We start from the raw sequence: 9,361 nt of genomic DNA, 5'->3' as shown, positions 1-9,361 counted from the left end.
CCTTGTAACTAGTGATGCACCGATGCCATTTTTTGGCCCCGATGCCGATACCCGATATCTGGCTGTGCAGTATTAGCTAATACTGATACCATACCGATACCACTGTTTGAAATTTATATGTGAAGAACTGCATACTACTTAGATTGCCATCATGACTTTATCAAGCTGTTGCATATCTTTGTGAAGCAGGTAAAAGACTAATACAAAGTGACTCCAGTGGAACTTTTTATTGCCTACCTGGAATGGGTGAAAAGAATTGAATTAACTTTTGGCTGTCAAAACGGTTTCGGTGCCCTATTTGTTGTTACTCGCTGATACATCAATTTTAGTGCTGGATCGTGGCCCTGCCCGATACTGGTATCGGTATCAGTGCAACACTACTTGTAACGTTCAGAAACCACCTAATGTATTTATGCGTACAATCACCTGCTACAAATTATACACCACTTGTACAGAACTTCAGCATAAAAATACCACAAAATGTAAGGACAGTTATTTTGATCATTTCTTTCATAAAATCAAAACAAAAAAGAAAACAGGAGTGTCTTGATTCTCCTCACACGTTTACTATGGAATAGAGGTTTAAGGTTGAATCTTTTACCACAAAGAATCTGTAATACCCGTTTCACACTCGCCGAACACCCCATTTAAACAGTCGGCTATCAGTGACAGTGGGAACAGGTCACTCATTCATGTCATTCGAACACCAGACCTTCCAAATTACGTGACACCATTGAACGCAACATATGGACGTCAACACACCCTACCAGATGCTTCTTATATAATAAGCCAAAACAACTCTGTTACATTCGATAAACATGGAACAGCACTGGTAAGAGATATTCGGACATATGAAAAAATGACGCTCTGGCTCCCATCCATGTTTTGGTCCATTATTTACTTCACTGATTTCCGGCGAACTGTTGACATCATCAGTGCTCATTCAGCATGATGCATACATGCAGTGGTGGGGGACAGTGGCCACACAGGTTGCCAGCTAGGGGTCAGACTGGGCTTTTCGGTCAAATAGGAAAAGTGCCAAAAGCCGATTGTCAGCAAGTCAACCCAGTTTTGAAAAACCAGGGTTTTCAGTGAGAAAGCGGCTTGACTCTGCTTCGAGAACTCATCCTGAAGAACTGAAGAGCTTGGCCACATGGTTATTACTAACACCTTTGTACTTATACTGAAATCTTTATTACAATGAAAATTGTAGTTGACAACAAAGAAATTGTTTGATTGATAAAATGTATAAACTAGAAATAATTTCTGTCCTAATGGTTTTTTGTTCTTTTTGTCTCTGTGTTGCCCTGCGATGGACTGGCGCCCTGTCCAGGGTGTACCCCGCCTCTCGCCCATAGACAACTGGAGATAGGCACGAGCACCCCTCGCAACCCCGCTTGGGATTAAGCGTGTCAGAAAATGGATGAATGGATGGATAATTTCTGTCCTAAGTTTCTTTCATCAATAGTGTCTAAATTTGATCATAAGGGCTGTGATCTTCCATGTCGTAATTGCATTTCAAGAAATTAAAACAACAGTGGATTGCAAAGCTAAGCTGAGCTAAAAGAAACAAGTAACCGGCAGCTTCTTAGATATGTAGTGGAGAAGAAAGTGCAATATTTGACTTTGAAATGTAGTGGAGTGAAAGTTAGAAGAAACCCCCTAAAATTACTCAAATAATGGAAAGATACAAAAAAAAGTTATCAAGTACAGTAATCAAGTAAATGTAGTTTTTTACATTCAACCACTGATTTTTCAAAAAAGGACCGCAAAGATTTTTATTAAACCTCTCATACTCATCGTCTTCCGTTTTATTCAGGACCCGGTTGCAGGGGCAGCCATCTCAGCAGAAACTTCAAGACCTCCCACCCACTAGAAACCTCCTCTAGCTCTGCTGGTGGGCAAGTCCTAGGATAGCTGAGAGACTTAGCCCATCCATCTTATTCATGGTTGTCCCCAGGGCCCCCCTCACAGGAGGACATGCCTGGACCACCTCCTGAAGCTTCTCTTGGATGGCCAAGCTCCTTACCCTATCTCTGAAGGAGTGCCTTTCTCCCTGCTGAGAAAGCTACTTTCACATGCTTGAATCTAGAATCTTGTTCTTTTGGTGACGACCCAAATGATGATTTAACATAACCATAGGTCAAAGAAGGAATATAGACTGAACAGAAAATCAAGAGCTTTGTCTTACTCCAGCTCTCTCTTCACTACAATACACTGGTGCAGCATCCTCAATGCAGTGGAAGCCAAACCGATCCCTCTATATCTCCCGCTCCATTCTCCCCTTACTCGTGAACGGTTTTTAAACTTCTTTGTAGATAAAGTTTCCATGGATTAACTTTCGCTCCCACATCTACCTTCAGTCTGGATCCCCCCTCATCCATGACAATATCTTCTTTTCCTCCAGTGTCACTGTACTGCTGTGTTGCCTAAATCTGACATCCAGCCCCCTTAAAGTCATCGCTGCCACTCTTTTATGGATTTATTTGACTGTATTTGGGATCAGTGATGTAGGTCTAATTAACTTTTGTCTTTTATTTGGAACAGTGCCTAAAAAAAGCCATGGTTAGTCTGCTCTTATTCTTCTTTTTAAAGCATTTAAACTTGAATTTGAGCTTGTTTTGTTTTCTTTATTGCAAAAAACTTATTTGGTCAGGCTACACACCTGCTAAACACGGCTATGCACGAGATTTATCCTAATGATGTCTAAGAAGCTGCTTTCCTGTGTGAAAGATGTTTAGGAAAAGGTATGAAATTATTCAACATCCCACTGCTTGTTTTAAACTGTCTGTGACTTGTGTAGGTGAAGCTGTATGTGGAAACTCTCCCTGTCTTCTTGATTGTTAAGTAGGTAGTGGAATATTTTGTCTTGTCAGAACAGACAGAACATTGATGAAGAATGGATCTGCCCTGCCTTCCAAGAATAATTAATGATAAATGCAGCTTGGATTAAGACCATATATCTAGTTCTTGTTGAATAAAACTAAGAATTTATTTCTGATAACATTTGCAAACAGGATCTCCTTGGCTGATTTTTCTAAGCTGGGCTTATGTCCTGGCCTCCACCCCAATAGGACATTAAGGTATATAAAGTAGGACTCAATGTTTCCAGAGATCAGCAGGAGATTCTGAATTGAATTTATTTATTTTTCTCTTGAGACGGTGATGAATCTTCAGTCAGCATACCTCAAACATTTCTAGACAGATTTGTAATCAACATAAAATGAAACAAAAAATTGTATAACATCCATCCATCTATCTTCTCCTGCTTAACCTGTCAGTGTTGTGACAGGCCTGGTACCTATCTCCAGGTGTCTGTAGGCGAAGGGCTAGGTACACCCTAGACAAGTGACCAGTCTATTTCATAATAGTTAACAACGAGTAGAATTGGAAGAATATATTGGTGAGGCTTTTTAATTATTCCAAAAAGTTAAAAAAAAACAATCCACTGTTTCCAAGTTTTCAGATGTTTCGCTTCCCGACCAAAACAACGCCTTGTTTTGGCTTAGAGAACATGAAATTGAACCTGAAGAACAGGTCCCCTCCTTAGGAATGGGGAGTCGTTTGGCCTTTTTGTTAGCCTGAAATACCCAATACTGGTCTATGCCTCTGAAAAGGGGTTGTTAGGGGGAATTGTTGGCCTGGCTAAACAGGTGAGAAGTTCTGGTCCCCTGCATGGGGGTAGAGGTTCCGCTGATAGCGGGAGGGAATCAACTCTATCCCTGCATTGTAGGTGTTTGAAAGCTGAAACCTGAGTCGACCCCCTCTGTTTCAGGTTGGTTTTTCTTTCCTAACATAAATGGCTTCCTTTACAGCCCTTTCAAATTACCTGTCTTCTTTGTCCAAAATATGAACATTCTGGCCCTCAAAAGAATGTCCCTTCTCCTTAAATTGTGGATGTACAGCAGAGTCTTGTCCGGAGGAAGTAGCACCTCTATGTTTGGCCATGCATCTGTGAAAAAGGTTGTTTGGTTTCTCCAATACGTGCTCTGATCTTTAAATTGAACTAGCGTTTTTCATCTTGGAGTCAAAACAGCCGTCACAAGGAAAGCGAGAGGTTAAAGGCTATAGGTGTTGTCAAAAGGCAACTGACTTTCTTCAGATGTGAATAATTTAGTAGAGGGATATTCCCCTGTTATCCAAAGTCAGCATGAATGTAGATGTAAGGGTCTAACTGGGATTGTGTTTTGGTTATAGGTTAATTACTTATGGATAATGTAATGGAGGTAAGGTTGCAGCGATATGGGCAGAAGCGTTCCAGGAAGATTGCCCCTTCCCTAGGGAGAAACATTGAAATGTCCAAACTTAAAAGCAGCATTAGAAGTTTAGATTAAACAAGGTAGTAAAAATATTTATTTTCATCTTTATAATCATTATGCATTTTACTTTATAGATCATTTCAACCTGCTCTCTCAGTAGGAACTCTGGTAGGGCGGGGCCCACCATAGCTGGGGAGTAACCTCCCATTTGGATTAAACTCTTTCCTCCAGAATCAGACTGAACTTTGAATCAGGTCAATAACTGTTTCTCCAAGTCATGATCAACCTGACAATCTAGCCACTGGCCTGTATTTCCTATCCCTGCAGTGATCCGCCCCGCATCTGGCGAGCAGCATTGCATTTCTGTTTGTTTTAAATAAACGCATTGAACTTTCCCACTGCCTGTCTTGCCTTAAATATTGGGTCCATCTGTCCTACTTCTGACAGAAGTGGCTCCTTCTGTTTATGATAAACCTGACCAACTTTCTTTGGTTTTATTAGAAAAATCTTAAAGCTATCTCCTATACACCAGCTGCATTTTCGTCTTCTCCATGTTAAATACTTGATGAGTGGTCTGTCCATGTACCTCCTGCAACAGTGCATATCAGCTATTTGCAAGCAAAGCCGAAGTGGAAACAGTGTATGGCTCCATTTTTAGTTTTGTATGGGGACCATATAGCACTATCAACTATATCTGCCCTGAACCCCTGACCCTTATATCCCATCATGTAAGATGCAATCATTTAAAGCCTGCTTCTGGATGTGGCTAAAGAACCTCACAAGAGCTATTGCGACAGACAGAACTAAATACTTAAAATGTCAAGTCGTATCCATCTCATTGTCTTAAGTGGTGGGTGGGTTGGGGATGTATACATGAAGCTTGAACAAGGGGGAAAAGGTGCAGTCGAAGAAAAATTCATCCTACAGATTCTTAAACCAACATTTTTTGGTTTTGTAGTAGAGCAATTGTTTCACATAAGAAAATGTCAGTAAGGATAACCTGGAGGTTTCTTCTTGTTAAGGGGATTTTTCCTCTCCACTGTCGCTACATGCGTGCTTGGCGTGAGGGATTGCTGTCCAGTCAATTAATTGATTTAATCAGCTGGTTTTCCATTGATAAAAAACTATGAACCAATCTGATCTGGTTGAATAGTCTTTGTAAAGTGCCTTAAGAAGACATATGTGGTGACTTGGTGCGGTATAAATAAACTGAATTGAATTGAAATCTCACTCACTAAATATCTATAGCTGATACAAAGATGCAACTGAATAGACCAGGTTAGAGACCAGATTAGAGAGGCTCATCATAACTGTAGTTTAGTTGCAACTTTTCTCTTAGTCATTGTAGCTGTGTATGAGAAGCAAAGACTGACAATTGCAAGATAACCACTGTTTCAGTCAGCTTTTGTTGGTTTGGCCAAAGTGTTTCAAGCAAGCAAATGGCAGATCTGCTTCTTGTTATGCAATACATTGTTGAACTGCAGCAGCATTCATAAACTTGTTTAGAAAAGATTTGTTTTGACACTACATCGCTTTTCTTGTTGTTTAACTGAATTAGAAATATTTTGAACAAGGTTGTTCAATTGAGTTTTCTACATGGGAAATCCTAAAGTAACTCCCCTTACCGATCAATTGGGAGAATACCCTCTGTCAACACTTATTTCACATTTTATGCCTGATTTACGCTCATTAGTGACAGATAAGGTGTCTAGGATCACTAAGGAAGGCGAGAAAATTGTACACACCTTTGGCACATTTAAAAGAATTACCTGAGGCATGATTCCTTGGTGTGAAAAATGCAGCAGCACACTGGAGGCCCGTGAACTTTAAGAGACCTTGGAGACACATAGAACATATGTGGTCCTATTTTCAAAAGCTTGTCACCGCTTTGGCCAAGTTAAAAACATGAGCAGTTAAAAAAACAAAAGCTGTTTGCTGATATAACTGTTTAAAACAGTGTTCCCAAAAATAATTTAATACATCATATCAAAGCGATTATTTTGTTATTTAAGAACCATAAAATAAAATAATCTGACTAAAGCTAAAATTATAATTCTGCTGCCCTTCGATAGACTGGTGAAATGTTCAGTGTGTACCCCGCCTCTCGCCACTTGACAGCTGGTGATAGACACCAGCACTCCTTGCTGGCTGGCTGGCTGGCTGGCTGGATGGATGGATGGATGGATGGATGGATGGATGGATGAGAATTATGCTTTGCTTTTACATTTTGTCAAACTATCACCACAAACATCAGTGTATTTTGTTGTGATTTTATGTTACATAGTTTAACACTAAGTTATGCATAATTGATACTTAGGACAAAACTTGTTCCCTAATAGCTAACATGACTTTTTGCCCCTTAATATTGTTCCTCTGAAAAGCATGAGCTTTAATGTTAATTTTTATCTTGCTGCCTCGAAATACATTTTTGGACATTAGACACTTCAGAACAAAATATACGTATATAGTCTGTCGTCTTTGCGTTAAAGTTTGTTGATCAGGCAAAATATCTAATTTACTTTCTATAAGGTAACATTGTGCTTCCCAATCTTGGTAGTAGAACTGTCTGGCACCTTTTCTTAAACAAAGCTGTTCTTCAAGAAACTGGGCAAGAGGTGGTTTAAATAAATTCTTTAAGCATTTGGCAGGGAAACTTATTTGGTATTTCTGGCAGCAGATCCAAAAGATGTTGAAAGCTACATGATATAAAAGTATTTGCTGACCCATCCAAATTATTGGAATCAGATGTTCTAATCAGTTCCATGATAACAAGTGCATAAAGCAGTGGAGAATTAAAAAAAGTGAAAAAATGAGAGCCGGCCCTTCTCACCCAACATTATTGTGTGACCTAACAGATAACAGATGCCCAACTGGAAGAATGGTCAAAAATTCTCACAAACACACCTAAACCTTCTAGGCAGCCTTCCTAAAGAGTTGAAGCTGAGTCAAGGATGGTAACAAATAGTGTATATTGCCATCTATGGCCTGTAAACAACTGGAACTGCTTCATAATCCGCATCAATGTGTATTCCTCTGTAAAACTGTATGTTTGTTTGCGTACCACAAAAATCCAACCAAAAGGGAATAGGGATTGTTATTGTACTGTACAGTAATTCGACATTTGGATACTTTGAATGAATGTAAGTTATTTTTCAAGTCACTGTATATTTTCTATGGTTAGATAAAATCTTTTAATTTGCAATTATATTTTTCAGTAAACACTAATACGAATTGAACATTCCTCAGCTCAGCATGCATTGGGCTGAGAAACTATCTGACCATCTGTCTTCAGTAGAATTAGCTGAGAAAGAACAGATGAAAGTGAAACTATTCACAACTGAGAATAAAGAAATATCTTATGAAGCTACATTAATCTGAAAGCTCAAGTTGTAACTGTTCCCCCAGAGAAACAATTTTGATGCATAAACCAATGTCCAGCCTACAGTTCACTTCACCAAAGTATTTCAAAGCGAACAAGCTGCCTTTATTATCTGTGCAATTAATCAGTTTTACCAGAAACAGAACACCCATGGTGAAGGATGAATACAACACTCTTGCTAATATTAGACTACAGAAATATAATGCTTACATTTGTATGAATGTGAATTGTTATTATTTAAATGATTATAAATGAAATCTACTTACTCACCAAGGCTGTTTCGTCTCTTACCCAAGGTTTGACTTCTGGATTAGCTGTTAAAATCCACTAGTCTTTCACCAATTAGTAATTTAGACTATGGTTATCAGTAATATTAATCACCAAACAAAGTAAAAATTGTCTCAGTTTCTTCAAGTGTTAACCAAAAAGGGGGTAAATCTGGCTCTGAGTGATAAATCATTCACTGGTATAAATAATCACAGAAAACCACACTACACACATTAAAATATAGGTGTCTTAATTAACTAATACACCCTATAACAGTATCTATCCATCCACTTTCTCCCGCTTAGTCTTTGTCAGGGTTGCGGGGGGCGGGTACCTATCTCTGGCAGTCAATTGGCGAAGGGTTGGGTACACCATGGACATGCCGCCAGTCTGTCGCAGGGCGACTCAGAGAAACACAAAGACACACAAGCAAGCACACGTACACACACACACTCACACAAGAACAATTTAGAGAAGCCATTTAACCTAACAGTCATGTTTTTTTGACTGTGGGAGGAAGCTGGTGTACCCTTAGAGAACTCATGCATGCACAAGGAGAACATGAAAGCGCCATGCAGGAAGAATCCAGGCCAGAAATCGAACCCAGAACCTTATTAGTGTCAGGCATTAGTGCTACCCACTGTGGAAATATGCAGCCTTATTACAGTACTAGGCATTAGTAATATTACAGTATTAAGTATATGTATTAGGTAAAAAGCCCATTCGTTTTTTCTTATCTGCTTAAGAGCAGAAGGGATTGAGATGAAAAGACACTACGTTTAGTTCTCTCATAATCATGGGCAGCAAGCAGCCTGCTTCACCAGTGAAAACAGAGTCATCAGCCGAAGACTGGTGTGTCTCGTCTATCAGAGCTGGCGGTCACAGGGCAAAGAGCGTGGCAAGAGTTTGCGCCGGGTTTTAAAGGGACATGATGTCAAGGTGACTTTTCTATTCAGTGAACGCCGTTTATTGAACGTGTTCATTGCAGGTGTTTATGCATAAGACTGGCAACATGCTACCACATTTTCCAATTCACATACAAAGCAAAAAATAAACAGCTTGACAGGAGTTTGTCAAATAACATTGTAACGAGAATACCATCAACAGTGATGGGCAGTAGCGCCGCTACATATAGCGAAGCTATTAGTTTAACTACATTTTCGAGTAGCTTGACCGTAGCGTCGCTGCTTTATTTATCAAGTAACTTTCCAGTAGTGATGTTTTTGTTTTTACTAAGTAGCGACGTAGCGTCCACAAACGCTACAAAATCCAGGGCAAAACTAACTAATGAAACCAGGTTTTCTATTTTTGAAAGTTAGAGCAGTAGCCAAACTTAGATATTGTATTTTCATGACCTAATTTACCAGACAGGATGTTTACATAAATCTGTTTTAAGGCTTGTTTGCACAGATAAGATTTTTTAGGGCCGGAGGAACAGCTCTCCCGTATATAAAAA

The sequence above is a fragment of the Cyprinodon variegatus genome, unplaced genomic scaffold (assembly GCF_000732505.1).
Source record: "Cyprinodon variegatus isolate N-32 unplaced genomic scaffold, C_variegatus-1.0 Scaffold536, whole genome shotgun sequence".
NCBI classification, from domain to species: domain Eukaryota; kingdom Metazoa; phylum Chordata; class Actinopteri; order Cyprinodontiformes; family Cyprinodontidae; genus Cyprinodon; species Cyprinodon variegatus.
Note: the sequence above shows the minus strand (reverse complement) of the source record.